The 24590-nt window shown below is 39.7% G+C and overlaps 1 protein-coding gene across 2 annotated transcripts in view; it reads left to right on the top strand.

Moving 5' to 3' along the window:
- The first annotated feature begins 1961 nt into the window (after window positions 1–1961).
- LOC133641513 (tyrosine-protein phosphatase non-receptor type 5-like) overlaps window positions 1962–24590 on the top strand; it is a 48454-nt gene continuing 25825 nt past the window's right edge. The window contains exon 1 of one of the 2 annotated variants that reach the window (XM_062035294.1): window positions 1962–2265. The gene's annotated coding sequence lies outside the window, so the exon portion shown is untranslated. Of the gene's footprint in view, window positions 2266–2396; window positions 2441–24590 lie in introns of those variants that run through there. The other variant, XM_062035295.1, reaches the window with a different exon arrangement.

Here is a 24590-nt window from a genome sequence, read left to right as displayed (position 1 = left end):
GGGGAGTGGAAGCTATTCAGATAGGGAAGATGCTGTGAGAGCCGGGGGTGACCTGATATTCAGCTGGGAATGACTACAACAGTAAATAAACACAAGACATATATATACTCTATTAGCCACAACACAACCAGGCTTATATTTAATATGCCACAAATTAATCCCGCATAAAAACACCTAGGTGTTTGTAATGCTAGCTCCTAGCTACTAGCTACTAGCTACTATCTCGAGCTAGTTATAGCTCGAGCGGGTAATATGGACGGGATCCCGTATATATAACGAGCCAATACAATTCAAACACCTGCACAACACCCACACTCACTCAGCCCAAAGAACCGTTCACCTAACCCAAGGTTCATAAAGCTTATATATTTAACCAAAGTTACGTACATGACACGCACGTACGGGCAAGCAATCAAATGTTTGGAAGCGCGCGGGTGCATGGGACCTGATATTCAGCTGGGAATGACTACAACAGTAAATAAACACAAGACATATATATACTCTATTAGCCACAACACAACCAGGCTTATATTTAATATGCCACAAATTAATCCCGCATAACAAACACCTAGGTGTTATGCTAGCTCCTAGCTCCTAGCTACTAGCTACTAGCTCGAGCTAGTTATAGCAAGCGATCAAATGTTTGGAAGCGTACTCACGGTATCGCGTCTGCGTCTGTTAACGAAGTCAAAGTCCTCCTGGTAAGAGTCTCTGTTGTCCGAGTTCTTCGATCTTGACTGCATCTTTCGGGAATGTAAACAATGAAACACCGACTGTGTTGTGTTGCTGACTTCCCTCGCAAAATACTCCGCTTTGCACCGACTTTCTTCTTTGCTTGCTGAGCTTCTTTCTCCATAATGCAATGAACAAATTGCAACAGATTCACCAACACAGATGTCCAGAATACATCCAGAATGAGATGAAAACAGCTATTTCGTATTGGCTTCAATGTGGAAGCCATACCTGTGTTCTACTGGCTACGTCACGCGCATACATCATCCTCAGAGGCGTTTTGAACCGGAAGTTCCCCGGGAAATTTAAAATTGCACTTTATAAGTTAACCCGGCCGTATTGGCATGTGTTGCAATGTTAAGATTTCATCATTGATATATAAACTATCAGACTGCGTGGTCGGTAGTAGTGGGTTTCAGTAGGCCTTTAATAATTCATTTTCTACCACTTGTCCTTAATAATTTTGACCAAATAATAGAATGGAAAATGACACAATATGTTACTGCATACGTCAGCAGACTGTTTAGGAGCCTTTGTTTGCTTACTAACTAATAAAAGACAAGTTGTCTTGTATGTTCACTATTCTATTTAAGGACAAACTTGCAATAAGAAACATATGTTTCATGTACCCTAAGGTTTTTTGGTTACACTTTAGTATGGGGAACATATTATGTTAATAAGTAACTAATTAATGGTGAATATGTTCCCCATAATAAAGTTTTAACTTGGTAACACTATTTGGACACTTGGGGAACATATAAGGGTTAGGGTTAGGGTTGGGGTTGGGGTTAGGGTTAGGGTTACTAATAAGCAATAATTCTGAGGTTATTGAGAGAAGACTCTTAGTTAATGGCTTACTGGTTGTATAATAAGAATAAGGCATTAATAAGTACTTAATAATGACTAATTAAGAGCCAATATGTTACTAATTTGCATGTTAATAAGCAACTAATTAATGGTGCATATGTTCCCCATACCAAAGTGTTACCGATTTTGTTAAAATAAAGCCAATAACGCAATTTTTTGTGGTCCCCTTTATTTAGAAAAGTATCGAAAAGTATCGAAATAATTTTGGTACCGGTACCAAAATATTGGTATCGGGACAAAACTACGAAGCAGGTTATGTGGAAGATGTATCTCCTTCCATTATGATGAATGCACTTCCCCTCTCTCACACTCTCTCTCCCCTGCCAACTCGCTCGCTCACTTCTCCTCGCTCTGTTGCCAAGGCGACCGCACAGCCTCTTGCTGCATACACCTAGATGAAGCGGCCGCCTATGGATCCCGCTCTCCTCCAGGATACAAACAAAAGGGAAGCCGTCCGACTTCGCCTGTCTTTCCCAGACGCAAACACCCACCAACACGTCGGTCCCTTTCAGTCCGTGCCGACCCCTCGCTCCTCTTCCTCTTCGTCGCATGTGAGCACGCTCCATCTTTAGCGGGAGCGGTAGAGGGATCGGTGTTTGGCGACTGCTCTTCGGCTCAAGGGGGGAGAAGAGTGCCAGATGGCCGTTTGAAGACAGGCTCAGTCAGGTAAGTGGACTTATCCCAACCAGACTTAAGGCTTGGGATGAGTGTTCCGGCCCTCCCTCTCCTCCCCCCGTGTGGTTGTGCGACATGAGGTGAATACCAACAGCACAATGACACACTGTGATTTCCTGAGGCGGCTCTGCTCTCCTCCATGATGTAGCCTCCGCATAAACAACAGGTTGGCTTCTTATCAGTCTTGGATTCTCTCATTCATATATCTATGTGTGTGTGTGTGTGTGAGTGGGTGGGTGTATGTGTGTGTGCGTGTGTGTGTGTGTGTGTGTGTGTACTACCATCGAGATGCAACAGTCCACCTCCATGGCTGATTCATTAGGAATCCATCCAGCCCTGCTCTGTGTGGTTGCTCCATCTCGCCGTAGCCGCGTCTGTGATATGAATGGTCTTTTGTCTCCGTATGAATGACTTATCCCTGCGTCGAAAGCCGTGTCACCTACGTCGTCACCGCCGATCCAGATTTAGCGCCATCGGAATAAGCGTCAATTTGCAATGCAGCATCTCTGAATTATTCATCAGCTCCGACCGAATTGTTTACATGTGACGCGGGTGAGGTTTCTCCTTGAATGAACAACGAAGGCAATTGATTATCTTTCAACTTTAAGGTCAGCCATGTTTGCATTGATGATGTCCGCCTCATCGGGAAGAGGTCAACCAGACAGTCCATGACTCAATCTCATGTTTCCGTTCCATCATCACTTTCAGCGAGGGCTTCCTCTTAGCCGATCTCTGCTATATAAGCACTTCAGCAGCACACTTGATAGTCAGGTTTGAGTCAGCGTGAAACAGGAAACACTGCCGTACCTGGATATTTTTTTTTACTGTTTTTTTATTTCTGAAACCATAGACATGGTCACGGTGGAATAGTGGTTAGCCCAGGGATGTCAAACATACGGGAACAGGTTTTATCCAGCCCGCGAGATGAGTTTTCCAAGTATAAATATGAGCTTAATATTTTGGATGAAAGAAACTGTTGTTCTAAATGTGTCCAATGAATGTCACAATAGCAATTCTTTGTATCCCCTGGGTGAGAGCGCACATGACTTCGGAGGAGGCGTGTTAAGACAGCGACAACACTTCCATGTTTGGACACTACGTACTCCATCCATCCATCCATCCATCTTCTTCCGCTTATCCAAAGTCGGGTCGCGGGGGGCAGCAGCCTAAGCAGAGAATCCCAGACTTCCCTCTCCCCAGCCCCTTCGTCCAGCTCCTCACGGGGGATCCCGAGGCGTTCCCAGGCCAGCCGGGAGACATAGTCTTCTCAACGTGTCCTGGGTCTTCCCCGTGGCTTCCTACCGGTCGGACGTGCCCGAAACACCTCTCGAGGGAGGCGTTCGGGTGGCATCCTGACCAGATGCCCGAACCACTTCATCTGGCTCCTCTCGATGTGGAGGAGCGGGGGCTTTACTTCAAACTCCTCCCGGATGACAGAGCTTCTCACCCTATCTCTAAGGGAGAGCCCCGCCACCCGGCGGGGGAAACTCATTTCGGCCGCTTGTACCCGTGATCTTGTCCTTTCGGTCATAACCCAAAGCTCATGACCATAGGTGAGGATGATAAATTGACGACCGGTAAATTCCTTTTTCACCACAACGGATCGATACAGCGTCCGCATTACTGAAGACGCCGCACCGATCCGCCTGTCAATCTCACGATCCACTCTTCCCTCACTCGTGAACAAGACTCCAAGGTACTTGAACTACTCCACTTGGGGCAAGATCACCTCCCCAACCCGGAAATGGCACTCCACCTTTTTCCGGGCGAGAACCATGGACTCGGACCCGGAGGTGCTGATTCCCATCCCATTCGCTTCACACTCGGCTGCGAACTGATCCAGTGAGAGCTGAAGATCCTGGCCAGATGAAGCCATCAGGACCACATCATCTGCAAACTGCAGAGACCTAATCCTGCAGCCACCAAACCAGATCCCCTAAACTCCCTGACTGCGCCTAGAAATTCTGTCCCTAAAAGTTATGAACAGAATCGGTGAAAAGGGCAGCCTTGGCGCAGTCCAACCCTCACTGGAAACGGGTCCAACTTACTGCCGGAAATGCGGACCAAGCTCTGACACTGATCATACAGGGAGCAGACCGCCACAATCAGACAGTCCGACACCACATACTCTCTGAGCACTTCCCACAGTACTTATGCTGCTTATTAGGGATAGTAATTATAAAACATGTGGATTGTTACGTTCATGCGTTGATTGTCGAAAATGTTGTTACTAATGCAATCTGTGACATTTCTACCCAGATAAATGCTTTTGATAATCGGTACACTTTGTGTTGTACTTATAACTGGGGACACATTATCTCGACGCACATTAATATGCTGAAATAAAAAGTATCCTCTTCTAACTTCATGTTTGATTATCAAAATGAGTCCAAAATCACAAGTTTTGTTGTAAATGAGGCTACATATGTACAGAACAAAACCACATGATGTTAGTACATCAGTTAAGGAAAATGAGTAAATTACATCAATAACATCCTGTAATTTGATTTCTGTATAATTAATTGTATCTTCTGATAGATAAAAAAAATGTACACCAATGAGAGCATTTTAAAACTGTGCCAGACTCAATTCCACCTATTTGACTGATGATCCTTACCACGTCATTTATTTTTACGACAAATGAAGATAGAATACTATCATCTAAGTATAAAAAAAACATTATGAGTTGTACATTTTGATAATATACTTGGTCTTTTTTTAAACAAAGAAAGCAATTTGATGTTGTTTTTATTTTTAGGTTATCATGCCATGATTTTACCAGTCCGGCCCAGTTGGGAATAGATTTTCCTCCATGTGACCCCTGAGCTAAAATGAGTTTGACACCTCTGGGTTAGCCTGTCTGCCTCAAAGTCAGGAAATCGAATCTCCGTTGAAATATCTTTGCGTGGAGTGTGTGTTCTCCTCAGTCATGTGCTAAGGCTTCCTCCTGCTTCCCCAAAACATGCATGCTTGGCTTATTGGACTCTCTTTATCAGGGCTATTTAACTGGCGGCCCGGGAGCCAAATCCGGGTTGTGTTTAAAACTTGGGAGACAAACATTTTTGCAGCATATTTCCTAAAAACACAAAAGTGCAACATCTTTGCATTGACTTTTTAAACTTACAATCAACCATAGATGACTGGGGTCCAAACTTGTTATTTTACATAACTGAGGCGTTCCTCAAGGCACCTCTTTAAGTCTTCTTCTTTTTATCGGTCCCAAATGTTTTCGTAATGTTATGTATGGAACAAAGGTTTTGCCGTAGCTTGTTTACTTCAGATGCAGTCAGTAGTCATTTGTTCAACTTCTTTAGTTATACTAGTGGTGTTCCTCAAGGTTCTATTTTAGGTCCTCTCTTTTTCATCGTTTGGACTATTCAACTGGTGGCCCGTGAGTTCAGTTGAAACAAAATGTAAGAGGCTCACATTTTTGCAGAAGGTCCTTAAAAACAGTGTTACTTAATCAATTATCTATTGTGGGGGATGCTGGTTCTCCGGAATATAAAAAATAAAAGACCAATTGTGAAAGGAGAAGTTGGATCCCGCGGTCCTTAGCTTTCTGGAAATGTGGCCACCAAAACAATTTACCGTATTTTCCGGACCATAAGGTGCACCGGATTATAAGGCGCACTACCGATGAATGGTCTATTTTTGATCTTTTTTCATATATTAGGCACACCGGATTATAGGGCGCATTAAAGGAGTCATATTATTATAATTTTTTTTCTAAATGGAAAACACTTCATTGTGGTCTACATAACATGTAATGGTGGTTCTTTGGTGAAAATGTTGCATTGATTAATGTTTTACAGATCATCTTCAAGCCGCTTTCTGACAGTCGCTTCCGGATACGCCGTTTTGTGGGCGGTCTTATTGACGGCAGGGTCTTCTCAATAAACATATTTATTGTACTGGTGCAGCGTGCAAGGACGGGAGTGGAATAAGTGTCAAAAGATGGAGCTAACTGTTTTAATGACATTCAGACTTTCCTTAAATCAATAACGGAGCAGCATCCCCTCATCCAGACACAACAACACAGGAACTTTAATAACTAAAGTTACTTGGGTGAATAATGTAAACTCACTACACCTGTAGGTTTTAGCGCTTTCATGGCGAGTTTACTGACAGATATAAGTAAGAGCTTTACACTACTTTATGTTAGAAATGGCAACAGCGGAGGATGAATGTCACATAAAAAGAAGATAAGAGAAAAAAAAAGAAGCTCATTGACTACGGTGTCGGCGCGAACGCGCGCAATTTTTCTGGACTTATACAGATCCCAAATACAGATCAGCAGGTACCAGAAGGTAAGAAAAGTTGCTTTTGATTAATATTGCGAAACAAAATGCCAAATGTCTTACCTTATACACACACCATAATAATACTTGTATGTTTAACGCGCCAACAATCCTTCAAGCGGTGCGGCTTCATAGTTTACCAAAGTCGTACTAAAACATGTTAGATTTTTGAGCGCCGTGTGTGATGTTCTTTATTTTCAGTGGAACATATACAATCTTGATGTTGTTTACTTGAGAAATATTGCCATCATAGTGCAGCCTACACTTATCTCTTATGTTTGACTGCCATCTACTGGTCACACTTATCATTACACTATGTACCAAATAAAATTGCTTCGAGGTGGGTAAGCTCAATCAAAACGTATTCCTTACATTAGGCACACCGGGTTACAAGGCACACTGTCGAGTTTTGAGGAAAAAAAAACATTTTAAGTGCGCCTTATAATCTGGAAAATACGGTAGTTGAATACATTGTCCATAGGTGTGAATTTGAATGGTTGTTTTCCTACATCCTGCTTAGAACCAGTGTCCTAAGCACTGGATATTTGTTTTTGTCCAGTTCCCTTTGTCTGAGTTACAATTGCTTCTGTGCAAAGCACAAATGTCCACTGCAGAGGATGTTGGCACTCCAGAAGAGATATATACCTTTTGATAGGCTGGGTGTGCCCCACCTCTTGCCCAAAGTCAGCTGGGATAGACTCCAGCTCACCTGTGGCCATAGTGATGACATATAAAATAAATGGATGGGTAAGATGCTTCATATTGGTGCTGAATAAATGCAGACTGAGCCCCCTGCAACAAGAGCTTAAAGGTGACCTTAACGCGCCAACAGTAGTCCTCGGGTCCAACACAGCTCGCTATTCACAACAGCAACACAACACTTCTTCATTATCCATCCAATCATGACCAGGGTGAGCAAGGTGCGTTCACAAAGCATGGAATTCAACAATACAATACAAGACAGTCCTTATTTGCCCATTCTCTGTTTTCTGTATTGTTGTTGGTTTTTCTGTGATGATTAAGACCATTTGTTTTTGTTTATCATATTGTTTTTTTTTATATTATTGAACTATTTGAATTAACATTCTGTTCCACTTGCATGCCACAATATTCCATTAAAAAGACATTCTAACATCATTTGTTTGTTTATTTTTATTCATTTGAATGCACTGTTTAAGCACCAGCACAGTTTTAAAGCAGGGGTGTCAAAGTCTGGCCCGCGGGAATTAATTAACTCATCTATTATCAATGGCCCCCGGGATTATATTTGATTAGTATTAAAACCGGCCCGCAGGCCACAGCCGCCTGCTGCTGTTTTGCACGCACCAATACTCCATCAGTGTTGGCGCTAGGAACTTTCAAAATGGGGTCCCAAGGACCCCATCAAGTCATAAAAATGGGGTCCCACAGTAAATTTTTGGGGTCTCACTTTTTGGTAACTGTTTTTGAAAACAAATTATAAATGTACGCATTATCCTGTTATATCTCACATTCTATATTGTGTTTTGGAAAAAGGTTGTCATAAACGTTACTTAATTCATTAAAAAAGTATACAAAAGAAAACACATTTTTATGCATATGTAAATTTATTCAGTTATAAACATTCATTCACTTTCTTCTTTCCTTCATGGATCTAAACTTTACCGCTGCCAGTATATTTTTATTGGAATATTTTCCGAATGTGTTTGTTCTATTTTTGGCCAAAGTAAGACAAAGAAAACAATCTGAAGTTGTCTTTATTTTTTAGTTTTATTGCCATGATTTTAATAGTCCGGCCCGCGTGTGCACAGATGAGCTAAAATGAGTTTGACACCCCTGGTTTAAAGGGTTGTAGCTTGGCACCAGTACCTTACCTTGTAAGCAATAATGATCCTTATTTGGGCTCACAGCTTATTTTTTCATGGGTCTGTAACACGATCTGAAAATAAACCTAAAAAAACAACAAACCTTTAAATTAGTAGTAAATGGAAAAAACAATGACACATAATGTAGTCAGAAAAAGTAAAAATATTGACAATAATAAGTGAGCTTGCATCATATTAATGGTCACCTTACAAGACCCTTCTTGATTGCTGTGTGTGTCAATTAAGTGTAAGGCAATTAATCCACACTTCAATAGAAAAAAGCTTGTATTTTAATTATGTTGGTTTGATTAATCATGTAATGAGAGTAACAAATAAACATTTATCAAATCCAGACCACATGGGGGACCCGCAACTTTAACTATGTGGACAATTAAGCGCATATAAGAGCGATGGTCTGTGTTTCCGTTATCTGTGTGACAATACAGGGTTTTTTTTATATATATCTTAACGCATACATGCTAAAACTGCAATTTGATGATGTACATTTATTAAAAGAATGGAAGTTATGGCAAACAGATTTGTTTATTCCAACTATTTTCTCAAAATACACTGTAAAGCGTGTTGTATCCGATTACTTGAATAATTGAATAAACTATCTGAAGGAAACATCTTAGTGAGTATGGAAAACTGGCATCTGTTTTTTAATGCTATGTGATCCACTGGTTTAGACAGCCAGCTCTGAAAAATTGTTCGGAAAATTGTAAAATTCAAAGTACGCCCAAACATTTACCTGCAGCGAAAACACAGCTGACCGTATTTATTTGTTTTTCATGCATAAACATCATTGACATCTAAGGATATATCGCTTGCTAATTTTAGCAGCGTACTGGACAAAACATTGACAAAGAGAGATTGCTTAAAAAAACGTATTGCAAAGAATGGATTATTGAAAATATTGGATCAATTCAAAATAATAATCTAATAATCACAATTCAGATGTGAATCGATTTTCTTCAGCACAGAAGGGTTAGTGCATCTGCCTCACAATACGAAGGTCCTGAGTAGTCCTGGGTTCAATCCCGGGCTCGGGATCTTTCTGTGTGGAGTTTGCATGTTCTCCCTGTGACTGCGTGGGTTCCCTCCGGGTACTCCGGCTTCCTCCCACCTCCAAAGACATGCATCTGGGGATAGGTTGATTGGCAACACTAAATTGGCCCTAGTGTGTGAATGTGAGTGTGAATGTTGTCTGTCTATCTGTGTTGCCCTGCGATGAGGTGGCGACTTGTCCAGGGTGTACCCCGCCTTCCACCCGATTGTAGCTGGGATAGGCTCCAGAGCCCCCCGCGACCCCGAAGGGAATAAGCGGTAGAAAATGGATGGATGGATGGACGGACCCCTACTAATAACGCTAGCAATTATTCCATTTGTCACTGTTAACACAAAGCTGACGTTGATTTTGTCTTTTAACTAGTGCTGTCAAGTAAGTCATTCTATTAATCAGATTAGGAACACTTTTAAATCATGATTAATCGTAATCAATTAAAGTAAATCACCATAATGTAAATTTACTTTTAAAAAAAAGACTACCGTATTTTCCGGACTATAAGGCGCACTTAAAATCTTTTTTTTCTTCTCAAAACTCGACAGTGCGCCTTATAACCCGGTGTGCCTAATGTAAGGAATAAGTTTGGTTGAGCTTACCCACCTCGAAGCAATTTTATGTGGTACATGGTGTAATGATAAGTGTGACCAGTAGATGGCAGTCAAACATAAGAGATAAGTGTAGGCTGCACCGTTTGATGTGCTTCAACATACGAGTATTATTATGGTGTGTGTATAAGGTAAGACCTATTATCTGGCGATTTGTTTTGCAATATTATGCAAAAGCAACGTTTCTTACCTTCTGGTACCTGCTGATCTGTATTTGGGATCTGCATAAATCCTGAAAAATTGCGCGCCTCCACCTTTGTAGTCCGTGATGACTCCGTAGTCGATAAGCTTCTTCTTTTTCACTATTTTCTTGTTATGTGACATTCATCCTCCGCTGTTGCCATTTCTAATATGAAGTAGTGTAAAGTTCTTACTTATATCTGTCAGTAAATTTGCCATGAAAGCGCTAAAACATGCCGGTGTAGTGAGTTTACATTATTCACCCAAGGACTTTAGTTATTAGAGTTCCGGTTGGACGGTTTTTCACGGGACACATTTCCTGTGTTGTTGTTTCCGGATAAGGAGATGCTGCTCCGTTATTGATTTAAGTAAAATCTGAGTGTCATTAAAGCAGTTAGCTCAATCTTTTGACACTTCTTCCACTCCCGTCCTTGCACGCTACACCGCTACAACAAAGATGACGGCGAGAAGACGCTGCCGAAGGTGAGCCACGTAAATAAGACCGCCCACAAAACGGCGCATCCGGAAGCGACTGTCAGAAAGCGGCTTGAAGATGATCTGTAAAACATCATCTATGCAACATTTTGACCAAAGAACCACCATTACATGTTATGTAGACCACAAGGAAGTGTTTTACATTTAGGAAAAAATAATAATAATATGACTCCTTTAATGCACCCTATAATCGAAAAAAGCCTTATATATATATATGAAAAGAGATAAAAAATAGACCAATCATCTGCAGTGCGCCTTATAATCCAGTGCGCCCTATGGTCTGGAAAATACGGTAATATTTGTACACAAATGCAATTTTGTTGTCAGAATGTAATCCAGCAACATTTTCTAATGTTATAAAGTTTGAATTGAATGTACTTCATTTATTTGCTTAAAAGTTGGTAACAGTTTAAGCTTAAACCCCATTAGGTTTATTTTAAATAAAAATTTGTCAAAGAGCACAACAGTTGGAGTCTTCTCATTGAACTGATAACCGACCGTATACTGTAGCAACCCTCTGCCTTTCAGTTAACCATCCGCAGTTAAAGTAAGAGGATGTGCGGTCAAATAAATTGGCTGACCAATCTGCGTTGAGTAATGCGGTACATTTTTGTGACTAAACTCGTTAAATTTCACAGCCCTACTTTTGAAATACATATTGCAATGTCTTTCAAAGCTTTTTTATTACCGTAATTTCCGGACTATAAGCCGCTACTTTTTCCCCTCGTTCTGGTCCCTGCGGCTTATACAACGGTGCGGCTTTTCTACGGCTTACGGTAACCAGGGGCGCGCACTACCGAGGATGCGCGGGACCGAGGCAGACATCTGGCGCCAGGTAACGAGAGCAAAACAAAGAGTAGGAGAGCGTCAGCGACAGTTTGCGCGAAGGAAGTGTTCATGCAAACACCCTCAATATGGAAAACAAACGGAGAAGTGCATATGATGCTGCTTTTAAGTTAAAGGCAATCGATCTGGATGTGATGTGAAAGTTTGATTGAATGATTGAAAAATGTATTGTTAATAAATGGGACGCTTTGCGTTCCCAAACAGTCATCTCTGTCCCGACAATCCCCTCCGTGGTAGCAGGAACCCCTATATACTACGGTAATTACACATCAAAACGCCTGCGGCTTATAGTCGGGTGCGGCTTATATATGGAGCAATCTGTATTTTCCCCTAAATTTAGCTGGTGCGGCTTATAGTCAGGTGCACCTTATAATCCGGAAATTACGGTACTTATAAAATACCAAAATGGGCCCTCATCCTTTAATCTTACATTGTGCACCCATATTGTAAGCAGTTATTCTGCTAGGCCAGGTGTCGGCAACCCAAAATGTTGAAAGAGCCGTATTGGACCAAAAATACAACAAAAAAAATTCTGTCTGGAGTCGCAAAAAATTAAAAGCCTTATATACGTTTTATAATGAAGGCAACACATTATGTAAGTGTCTATATTAGCTTACTAGAAATGTTGTATTTTAATTTTTATTCTACGCATTTTTGCATCATTGGAAATCATTAGTAAAATGGAGGCTTCTCACAGGATGAGATAACTTCTGGAAATTACTGGCTCAGAATAGCCAAAGGTATAGACGTGTGTGTCCAAGTTTAAGGAAACGGCAGGCTGTCTTCTTCTAACGGATTTGTTACAATCTTTGCAAGCTGGGTAACATTTGCTGTGGTCTGGAACAACATGGCGCACAAACAACTATGAGAAATGCAGCCAATATTACATACAGATAATGTGTCATGAGACATGCAAATATAAATTAAATAGACAGAGGACATAAGGAAATTAAATGAGGTCAAATATACCTACAAACTAGGCATAATGATGCAATATGTACATACAGATGGCCTAAATAGCATGTTAGCATCGATTAGCTTGCAGTCACGGATTGACCAATTTTACCTGATAAGCACCCCAGCAAATCAATAATATCAACAAAGCTCACTTGTGTGCATTCACGCACAGCATAAAATGTTTGGTGGACAGAATGAGACAAAGAAGCAGTGGCATAAAACACGTCTTTCTGTGGCAGCATCGGAGAAAGTTGTACATGTAAACAAACTACAATGAGTTCAAAGATCGCTGAAATTAGTAGGATTAGTAGTGCTTGCCAAATACTCTCATCAGTGAAGCATGTTTAATGTAAACAGTGGGATTTCTAACAATTCGGAAGGTTTGTGTCATGTTTGTTCTCCTACAGAAAATATATTAAAATAAAAAATATATTTTTTTCTTCATCTTTTTCCATTTTCACACATCTCTGAAAGAGGTCCAGGGAGCCACTAGGCATATCGTACATTTGAGTAATGTGTTCCTGATGCTCACATAACACTTTACTGAAGAAGCACATTATCTTGCACACTTTCCCCCCTAAAGTCCTATTATTTAGACAGAAACTACTAACTGTTAACTCAATCTTGAATCCAAATGTCTGTGTATTTAGTCCCAAAATTATTACTAAGACACATTTTGGTCCATATAAGCATCCTTCAAAGTAGAGAAAAAACAGAGACAATAACAATGTATGTAACCCTGTTTTGTCATATAAAACACCACTGGGTTTTTTTTTTATATGGTTGGTACTAACAAACAATGCATCGTATTAAAAATAGTCCATCAGTCAGCACAGGGTGACATGCTGTTATGCCTCCATTATTTTCCAGACAGAGGATCACCAGGAACATCCATTAAAACATGAACCATCTGTCACCCAAAGAGAGGAATAATGGCAGTAATTCCCTGTGTTTCTGAAAAGTCAGCATATAAACAAGAGTACTGCTAACTGCACGACTCTGTTCACACTCAATTGGACGTAGTGTGCTTTGAAGAGACACATGATCAATAGAAACATTACGCATTGGATCCATATGAAGGAGGTGGGTGGGGTTTGTTGGCACCCAAATATAGAGGACTCTCAATAAAGCTGAATCAGTTCTCTCTCGGGAGTCAGCTCCGCTCAAGATCTCAGTACTTTGAACATGGCGATAAGGCCAGCAAAATTATTAACGCATTAAGATATTGGCATCCCTTCATAGTACGCAGATTCAAACTGATTCAGGCGTAACTACTTATGACCTCAAGATAAATAATATACCGGTATTTAAATATTTGTATACATTTCTAAACTCTTCTGCTCAATGTTCTACCCCTGAGCTGGATGACTTTTTAAATAATCAGTTCATCAGTCAATATGCCATGTTTTGGCATAAGCTTGCACCTTTATCAGTGAATATGTACAATTAATCATTTAAATCTGGACCCCTCCCACGAACGCTTCACCAAGCGTAGATTTCTCTCCTCTTAATAAAAGACAAAGCTCGCACTTTGTGCACCTCGTATCATCCTATTAGCCTATTAATTGTGGATTTTAAAGGCCTACTGAAATTAATTTTTTTTATTTAAACGGGGATAGCAGATCTATTCTATGTGTCATACTTGATCATTTCGCGATATTGCCATATTTTTGCTGAAAGGATTTAGTAGAGAACAACGACGATAAAGAACGCAACTTTTGGTATCTGACAAAAAAAAGCCTTGCCCCTACCGGAAGTAGCGTGACGTAGTCAGTTGAACATTTCCGCAAAGTTCCCTATTGTTTACAGTGATGGCGGCCAGAATTGAGAGCGATTCGGACCGAGAAAGCGACGATTTCCCCATTAATTTGAGCGAGGATGAAAGATTTGTGGATGAGGAAAGTGCAAGCGAAGGACTAGTGGGGAGTGGAAGCGATTCAAATAGGGAAGATGCTGTGAGAGCCGGGGGTGACCTGATATTCAGCTGGGAATGACTACAACAGTAAATAAACACAAGACATATATATACTCTATTAGCCACAACACAACCAGGCTTATATTTAATATGCCACAAATTAATCCCGCATAAAAACACCTAGGTGTTTGTTATGCTATCTCCTAGCTCCTAGCTACTAGCTCCCGTCCATATAACCCGCCAATACAATTCAAACACCTGCACAACACACACAATCACTCAGCCCAAAGGACCGTTCACCTAACCCAAGGTTCATAAAGCTTATATGTTTAACCAAAGTTACGTATGTGACACGCACGTACGGGCAAGCGAAAAAATGTTTGGAAGCGCAGCTGCGTACTCACGGTACCGCGTCTGCGTCTGTGTATCCAAATCAAAGTAATCCTGGTAAGAGTCTGTGTTGTCCCAGTTCTCTACAGGCGTCTGTGTATCGAAGTCAAAGTCCTCCTGGTAAGAGTCTCTGTTGTCCGAGTTCTTCGATCTTGACTGCATCTTTCGGGAATGTATACAATGAAACACCGGCTGTGTTGTGTTGCTGACTTCCCTCGCAAAATACTCCACTTCTCACCGACAACTTTCTTCTTTGCTTGCTCAGCTTCTTTCTCCATAATGCCGGGGACGGCGTGGCGAAGTTGGGAGAGTGGCCGAGCCAGCAATCTGAGGGTTACTGGTTCAATCCCCACCTTCTACCATCCTAGTCACGTCCGTTGTGTCCTTGGGCAAGACACTTCACCCTTGCTCCTGATGGGTCCTGGTTAGCGCCTTGCATGGCAGCTCCCGCCATCAGTGTGTGAATGTGTGTGTGAATGGGTGAATTTGGAAATACTGTCAAAGCGCTTTGGGCTCCTTAAAAAGGGGTAGAAAAGCGCTATACAAGTACAACCATTTACCATTTAATGCAATGAACAAATTGCAACAGATTCACCAACACAGATGTCCAGAATACTGTGGAATAATGAGATGAAAACAGAGCTAATTTGTATTGGCTTCAATGGGTTATCCATACCTCTGTTTCACTGGCTACGTCACGCGCATACGTCATCATCCAAAGGAGTTTTCAACCGGAAGTTTAGCGGGAAATTCAAAATTGCACTTTCTAAGTTAACCCGGCCGTATTGGCATGTGTTTCAATGTTAAGATTTCATCATTGATATATAAACTATCAGACTGCGTGGTCGGTAGTAGTGGGTTTCAGTAGGCCTTTAATTTACTGCCTAAACTGCTAGCTTTACGTCTTGACACTATTTATCCTTCTATTCTTAATGCATATCAAACCAGGTTCATTCCGAATAGGCACCCCTTTTCCAATCTTCGACGTCTTTTCAATGTATTTTACAATGTGCCTGCTTCCTACACCCAAAAGGCACTGATATCACTGGATGCAGAAAGGGGTTTTGACAAGGTGGAGTGGAACTATCTATTCTATTTCCTGGAGAAATACAGCTTCTGTAATAGTTGTATTTTGTGGGTCAAGCTTCTCTATTCATCCCCGGTGGCCTCAACCAGGACAAATAATAATCCCAATACTTTTTTCTCTATCGTTCTACGCGGCAGGGCTGTCCTCTCAGCCCATTGCTTTTTGTTCTTGCCATTGAGCCTCTGTCAATAGCACTTCATGCCAATCCGCTTACTACAGTTACAGTATATGTAGGCACAGTGTGCAAGTGGAAGTCTCTCTCTTACGCAGATAACCTTCTCTTATAGGTCTTGGACCTCCCCGTACCAGTCCCGAGTACTCTTCAAGCTTTTAGTCATGTGTCTGGTTACAAATTGAACTTGGGTACAAGTAAAATATTTCCTATAACCTCTGCTGCTAAGAAACATCCTTTGCACAATTTTCTCTTTAAAATTGCCTTGCAAAGTTTCTCATACTTGGGTATCCAGGTTACGCAAACGCTTGCAGAGCTTTATAAAGCCAACTCTCTTCCAATGTTGTCCAAAATCCAGGGAGACTTTGAATGCTGGTCTTTACTTAGTTTATCTTTGGTGGCCCATGTCAACTCTATTAGAAATAAATGTACTTATGTGATTTTCCTGTCTGTTCCAAGGCATACCACTTTTTCTCCATCAGTCCTTTTTTTAGTAAATTACATAGTCAGATTATAGACTTCATTTAGAATAAAATGACTCAAACAAATCGTCGGCAGAATTAGCACTACCGAACTTTAGATTTTATTACCAGGCCACAAACATTCTTAAATATTAGCTGCAATTTGAAGCATTTGATCCTCCCTGGCTGTGGTTGGTTATGGAGGCAAAATCAACTAAACTGTTTTCTCTTAGAGATCTGGCTCACTCTCTCGTTCACTCATCTCCTTTTTTTTAAAATGAAAAATCGAATCATAAAAGCCTCATTCAGGATTTGGGTTCAGTTTAAGCGCTATTTTGGTTTACAGACTATTTCTAGTCTTGCACCCATCACTGCTAATCATGCTTTCCCTCCCTCTCTGATACATAGTGCCTTTATAAGGTGGTCAAGTCTGGGGATCAAGAACATTAATGATTTATACATTGACAACATTTTTGACTATTTTCAGCAACTTTCTAATATATTTCCACTCCCTAAGCAACATTTCTTTAGAAATCTACAGATCCGCAGTTTTGTTCGCAACACTTTCCCTAGGTTCCCGGACAGTTTTAGATGTGTTTTTCTTTTGCGCCCTGACTCTTTGACTTCAATTAAGTAACTTTGGGAGGGGAATTTGAGTATGAGTCTGTCTGAGGATAGTTGGACAGAGGTCTTGAGTAGAGTTCATATGTATTCCATTTGTGCCAGACAGCTTTATTCAATGCAAACTAATCCATTGCACTTATTATACCAAGGTCCGATTAGCGACGATAAACGATGGCATATCGATGTGATGTGATCGGTGTAAACAGGCGGCAGCTAATTTAATACATATGTTTTGACTGTGCCCATCCCTAAACAGCTATTGGACAAACACTTTTTTTGTCTGTGGTCACTGGCATAAGAATTGAATCGAATCCTCTAATCAGACTTTCTTGGGTAGCACCTCAGCCATACAGATGGTATGTATTTTCTTAAACTGGAGAAGATTTGGCTGACATTGAATAGTTGTTCTGCAAAGTTTCAAGAATTGTGGTGTGGTTCTCTGAGATATTTGGAGGAAAATGATCTCAAAATGAACCCTGATTGGGTCACAATTGAAATGTGGGTGGTTGATGAGTCTTTAGTGTGCTTGTGCGTCGCTATATCTCTCTAAAGCCATTCAGGAATGCAGCTGTCTGTGGTTTTATGTTGACTTCTGTCTGTATTTTCTTACTTTATTTATTATAATTTTTTGTTTTACTTGTTGTGGGAAAAACAGCACATTTGATATATGTTTGACAACTTTTTTCAATGATATGTCTGAAAACAAATGAACAAATGTTTAAAAAAAAAAGAAAAAAAAGAGTGTCAGGCTTTGGGGAGGGGTGCATGTTTATAGCAATCCTTTAACTTCAGTAGATGATCATCTACGTGGTCGTCGTGCTCTGCAGGTGTTTGTTGTTCTACTTCGATGGACTGAAATACATCATGGTTACAATTATACGTTGTTTCTACAAAGACATTTTTCAGCGGTGAGTCAACATGTCCTTTGTAATAGCTTTAGTTCGGTTTAGCAGCCTCCATTCAAAACGCCTAAAAAGATAATTGCTAATTTAGCCTTGCTTTGAATTCTGTCTTTGTGACAGATTTACAGCCGTATTTTAAAAACATTTATATTGTAGCCATCTTGGACTTGCATTTACTGTGATAGAAAATATAAAACACTTTCCTTTCTTTTTTAACTTTTATTTGGAATATATTATTGAACAAATTGGAATAAAGTCAATTTTAGTTGTCGATGTAGGTTTTTTTTGTTTCTTGTTAATACATGACTATTTATTGTTAATTAATATAATTCAAACAACTTGTACATTACTTAATTTATACTTAATAATAATAAAAGTTTATACCGTAATTGTATTTCTTAATATTTATTACTAAATGTACTTGAACTGCATTTTTGTTGGTTATGTTTTTTATGCACACAAAACCATAGACCATTCTGCTTCTGGTCGCCAAGAGCAATACAGTAAGGTCTCATTTATCGCTTTTAATTGGTTCTGGGCCTCTATTTTTAATCATGAATTCTATATTTTAATTGATAGAGCCTAAAAAAAACATGTTTACAACTTTCTAAATATGTTTTCTTTTTAAATTAAGAGAGCCCTCTAGACATGAAAGAACACCCATAGTCACCTTTTCAAACTTAGAAGTGCAATGTGGCGTATTAAGGTCTGACTGTATTACAGTACTCACTAGGCTGCAGTCAGTCTTACACAAGTAAGACCGAAATGGGGCAAGAAACAACATCTTGTTTAAGGCCACTAAACGCATATGACCCTCCAGAAGAGTAAGGGTTCAAATCTCTTTTGGAGCATCATGGTGTGAGTTTGTATGTTCTCCCAATACTAATGTGGGTTTACTCCAGGTCCTTCTTCTCACGATCCCCCCCCAAAACATGCATGTGTTAGACCAAACTCGTTTTCAATGAGGGCCACATCACAGTTATTGCTGCCATCAGAGGGCCGCTTGTAACAGTGAATAATGTATGAATTTGCCCCTGGATTTCATTATTAATTATATCAATTGTTTTAAGTAGACTGTCGATTTTACAGTAAAAACTTTACATTCATAGTTTTACGGAAAAAGCTGGTAGCTGAGTTGCCAGAAATTTTGTGTTAAATTTACATTTATATTGTTGATGGAAAAAATGTTGGCAACTTAGCTGCCAGTTTTTCTACAGTAAAAACAAATGTACCGTCTTTCCATTTACAGTAATACACCGCTAAAAACAACAACCGTAGATTTCACAGTCAAAAATTGACAGCTCAGTCAACAGAATTTTAACGCAAAAAAACAGTAGTAGTTTTTTATTTTTTATTTACAGTAATATGCTGTAAAGAACAACGTAAAATGTGTTGTAATTTATATTAATTTGATGGTTAGTTCGCTGTAAAGTTAAGTATTTTTATTAATTTTCGACAAAAACATGTTAGGAAAGTATGATAATATACTGTAATATTTGTTGCCATAAGGGAAACTATTAAAGTTTAAAGGCCTACTGAAATGAAATGTTCTTATTTAAACGGGGATAGAAGATCCATTCTATGTGTCATACTTGATCATTTCGCGATATTGCCATATTTTTGCTGAAAGGATTTAGTATAGAACAACGACGATAAAGGTCGCAACTTTTGGTCGCTGATAAAAAAAAGCCTTGCCTATACCGGAAGTTGCGTGACGTCACCGGAGGAAGGACTCCTCACATTTTCCCATTGTTTACAATGCAGCGAGAGAGATTCGGACCGAGAAAGCGACGATTACCCCATTCATTTGAGCTAGGATGAAAGATTTGTGGATGAGGAAAGTGAGAGTGAAGGACTACAGTGCAGTGGAGGACGTATCTTTTTTCGCTCTGACCGTAACTTAGGTACAAGGCTTCATTGGATTCCACACTCTCCTTTTTCTATTGTGGATCACGGATTTGTATTTTAAACCATCTCGGATACTATATCCTCTTGAAAATGAGAGTCGAGAACGCGGAAATGGACATTCACAGTGACTTTTATCTCTTTCACGTTAGCTCTTTAGCTACTGAGCTAACGTGATAGCATCGGGCTCAAATGCAGATAGAAACAAAATAAATAAATCCCTGACTGGAAGGATCGACAGAAGATCAACAATACTATCAAACCATGGACATGTAACTGCACGGTTAATAATTCTCAGCCTGGCAAAGCTTAACAATACTGTTGCTAACGACGCCATTGAAGCTAACTTAGCAACGGGACCTCACAGAGCTATGATAAAAACATTAGCGCTCCACCTACGCCAGCCAGCCCTCATCTGCTCATCAACACCCGTGCTCACCTGCGTTCCAGCGATCGACGGAAGGACGAAAGACTTCACCCGATCATCCGTGCGGTCGGCGGCTAGCGTCGGCTAGCGCGTCTGCTATCCAAGTCAAAAACCTCCTGGTTGTGTTGCTACAGTCAGCCGCTAATACACCAATCCCACCTAAAACTTTCTTCTTTGCAGTCTTCATTGTTCATTAAACAAATTGCAAAAGATTCACCAACACAGATGTCCAGAATACTGTGGAATTTTGAGATGAAAACAGAGCTTTTTTGTATTGGATTCAATGGGGTACCAATACTTCCGTTTCAACGATTGACGTCACGCGCATACGTCATCATATATAGACGTTTTCAACCGGAAGTTTAGCGGGAAATTTAAAATTGCACTGTATAAGTTAACCCGGCCGTATTGGCATGTGTTGCAATGTTAAGATTTCATCATTGATATATAAACTATCAGACTGCGTGGTCGGTAGTAGTGGGGTTCAGTAGGCATTTAAGTACTTTATTCACACATATCATTTCCAGGTGTTTGCGGGCCAGATTAAATGATGTAATATTTATATTTCCTTCATGTGTTTTGTGTACATTTTAAGTGACTTTGGTGCTCATTAAGTTGTGATTTAGGTATAAGTCAACTTACTTCGCCGTCCTGAGAACGGAACTCATGCATAGACCAAGGACCCCTGAATAGGAGTATAGTACAGTCAGAGTGTTTTGAGATAAAAGCTGTCATTTTTTAAGTTGCAAACAAAACAATTAGTTGGCGTAGCAAATGTCACAGTGAACTCTGTGAGTTAAGGCAGCGTTTTTCAACCTTTTTTGAAGCAAGGCACATTTTTTTCATTAAAAAATCCGGAGGCACACCACCAGCAGAAAACGTTAAAAAATGAAACTCCACCAGGTGGTCGTGCCTTATTTTGAGTTTGTTGGTGTTTTCCTGTGTGTAGTGCTTTAGTTCTTGTCTTGCGCTGTTATTTTGGTGGCCCTTCCTGTTTTGTTGGTGTTTTCCTGTAGCAGTTTCATGTCTTCCTTCGAGCGCTATTCCGCGCACCTGCTTTGTCTTAGCAATCAAGGCTATTTACGTTGTTGCTATCCTTTCTGTGTGTGGACATTGTTGATTTTCATGTCATGTACGGATGTACTTTGTGGACGCCGTAAGTTTTTGCTGTCGTCCAGCATTCTGTTTCTGTTTACTTTGTAGCCAGTTCAGTTTTACTTTCGCTTTGCATAGCCATTGCCTTTTCCCTTCCCTTTTGTTCATTTTTGGTTTAAGCATTACATACCTTTTTACCTGCACAATGCCTCCCGCTGTGGTCTGCATATTGGGATCACAACACACCATCCTCGTCTCACCCGACACATTCTGACTTTTACAAAGCAATTAACTACCTGCTGCCACCTACTGACACGGAGTGGTATGTGGTTACCCTGCCGAGTTTTACACAGCACAGACACCAAGCAACGGCACATTATTTGCAGATTATAATTATTGATTTGCAAAAAATATTTTTGGGACCAATTAGGTAATGTTGCATAGTTTCCCACAGCACACCAGACAATATCTCACGGCACACTTGTGTGCCGCGGCACAGTGGTTGAAAAACACTGAGTTAAGGTACTGTATATTTCCTTAGGTCACCTTTGCCTATGGTTAAAAAACCATTATTTATTTATATTTTTTCCTATTATAATAATGACATAAAGAAATTAGTTGACTATTCAATAAGAAAACAAAAGAGAAAAGCAGAGACATTTACCTTGAAGACTGAAAACAAAGAAAAATAAATTGTTTGCCAAACTTAGATGTTGCTTCTCTTCTGCCAGAGCCTGTGTGCACACAGTACAATATTTGAGTTACCACGGTTACCAAAAGCCTCACTACATCATTGCTTCAGAATGCTTCGCCTGCCATTTGTCGGCATGTACCTGCACGTCAACTCACCTGTCCGTCTGCATCTTGCAACATCTCACACGTCCTCCCACACGCCACAATCCCTGGGCCTTTGCTCGCTTTGTATGTGCGTGTACATTGTATGCATGCACACGTCGTCATGGCTACGGGCTGCACAGACAGGCGTCATCACTTCAAAAGCACCTGAAAGGGACTGCAGCTTCCCTGTGTACTGGGCATCACCTGCGCGCGCGCGCGCACACACACACACACACACACACACACACACACACACACACACACACACACACACACACACACACACACACACACACACACACACACACATTCTTGTATTTGTTGCCTTCTTGGGACCTCGGAAAAATGTCTACCTTTTTAGGACCACCGCTTCTAAACATATAAAGATGTGTATTTACAACATTAATTATATATGCATACTCTGCAAATATATAAAAGCTTTTTGTCAAAAATGAGTTGGAATTTCACAAGAAAAAGGTCACAATTTCACAAGAAAAACTTTGAATTTTGGTCTTATAATAAAAGTCGTAGTTTTACAAGAAAAACTGAACATTTGTGCAATATTATGATAAAAGTTGAAATTTTACTCAGTAACAGTTGCCATTTTACAAGAAAAGCTTAAAATGTCTGCAATTTTATGAAAATCGTCGTAATTTTACTCGACAAAAGTCACAATTTTATAAGAAAACTTTAACATTTTGGCAATATTATAATAATAATCTGAATTTCACTTGGCAAAAGTCATAATTTTATTCACAAAATGTCACTTTTTTAATGTAAATATTTTAAATTGAAATTTTTGTAATTGATTTTTAATCTTCATTATTTACTTCAAGTTATTACAGTATGTCTCTAAATACATATTTATTTTTTTTAATACATTTTGGCCAAAGGGGGCGGATTTCAATTTCTTACACACACATGTTAATACATATGATGGCCAGAGGGGGAGCACTTAACATTTTTTACACACACTTGTTATTTCATATGTTGCCCAGAGGGTGAGCACTTTTAAAACCGACACACAGTCAATTTGAAAAATCCCTCCTTTTTGGGACCACCCTAATTTTGATAGATTTCACCACCAGGGGTGCAAATGAGACATTCTCTATTAGATGCAATGGTTTTCCGTATTGGGACCATGACTTATGTCCTATCTTGTTCACCCGTCCTCATATGGAAGGTACTTTTCCTTGTTGATGTCTCAAGAAGGGTAGAAATACAAGAATTAGTACACATACACATACACACACACACACACACACACACACACACACACACACACACACACACACACACACACACACACTCACACACACACACACACACACACACACACACACACACACACACACACACACACACACACACACACACACACACACACACATACATTCGTGTATTTGTTACCTTCTTGAGACCTCTGAAAAATGCCTACCTCTTTAGAACCACCCCTTCTAGATATATAAGGATTTGTATTTACGACATTAATAATATATACATACTGTGCAAATATAAAACAGCTTGTTGTGAAAAATGAGATGGAATTTCACAAGAAAAAGGTCACAATTTCACAAGAAAAACTTTGAATTTTGGCAGTATTATAATAAAAGTCGTAATTTTACTCAACGCAAGTCAAAGTTTTACAAGAAAAACTGAACATTTGTGCAATATTATGACAAAAGTGGGAGTTTTACTCAATAACAGTCGCAATTTTACAAGAAAAGCTTAAAATGTTGGCAATGTTATGAAAAGAGTCGTAATTTTACCCGACAAAAGTCACAATTTAATAAGAAAACTTTAACATTTTGGCAATATTATAATAATAATCGGAATTTTACTTGGCAAAATTTTGACAAGTCATAGTTTAATTAAAAAAATGTCACTATTTTACTGTAAATATTTTAAGTTGTAATTATTGTAATTGTTTTTTAATCTTTATTATTTAATTCAAGCTAGTACAGTATGTCTCTCTCTCTCTCTCTCTCTCTCTCTCTCTCTCTCTCTCTCTCTCTCTCTCTCTCTCTCTCTCTCTCTCTATATATATATATATATATATATATATATATATATATATATATATATATATATATATATATATATATATATATATATTTGTTTGTTTTTTTTAATTAATTTTGCCCAAAGGAGGCGCATTTCAATTCCAGAGGGGGAGCACTTTAAATTTTTACACACACTTGGGGGACGGC

The sequence above is a fragment of the Entelurus aequoreus genome, linkage group LG24 (genome assembly GCF_033978785.1).
Source record: "Entelurus aequoreus isolate RoL-2023_Sb linkage group LG24, RoL_Eaeq_v1.1, whole genome shotgun sequence".
NCBI lineage: Eukaryota > Metazoa > Chordata > Actinopteri > Syngnathiformes > Syngnathidae > Entelurus > Entelurus aequoreus.
The sequence above is the reverse complement of the archived record's forward strand: the minus strand, read 5'-3'. Positions and strand labels throughout refer to the sequence as shown.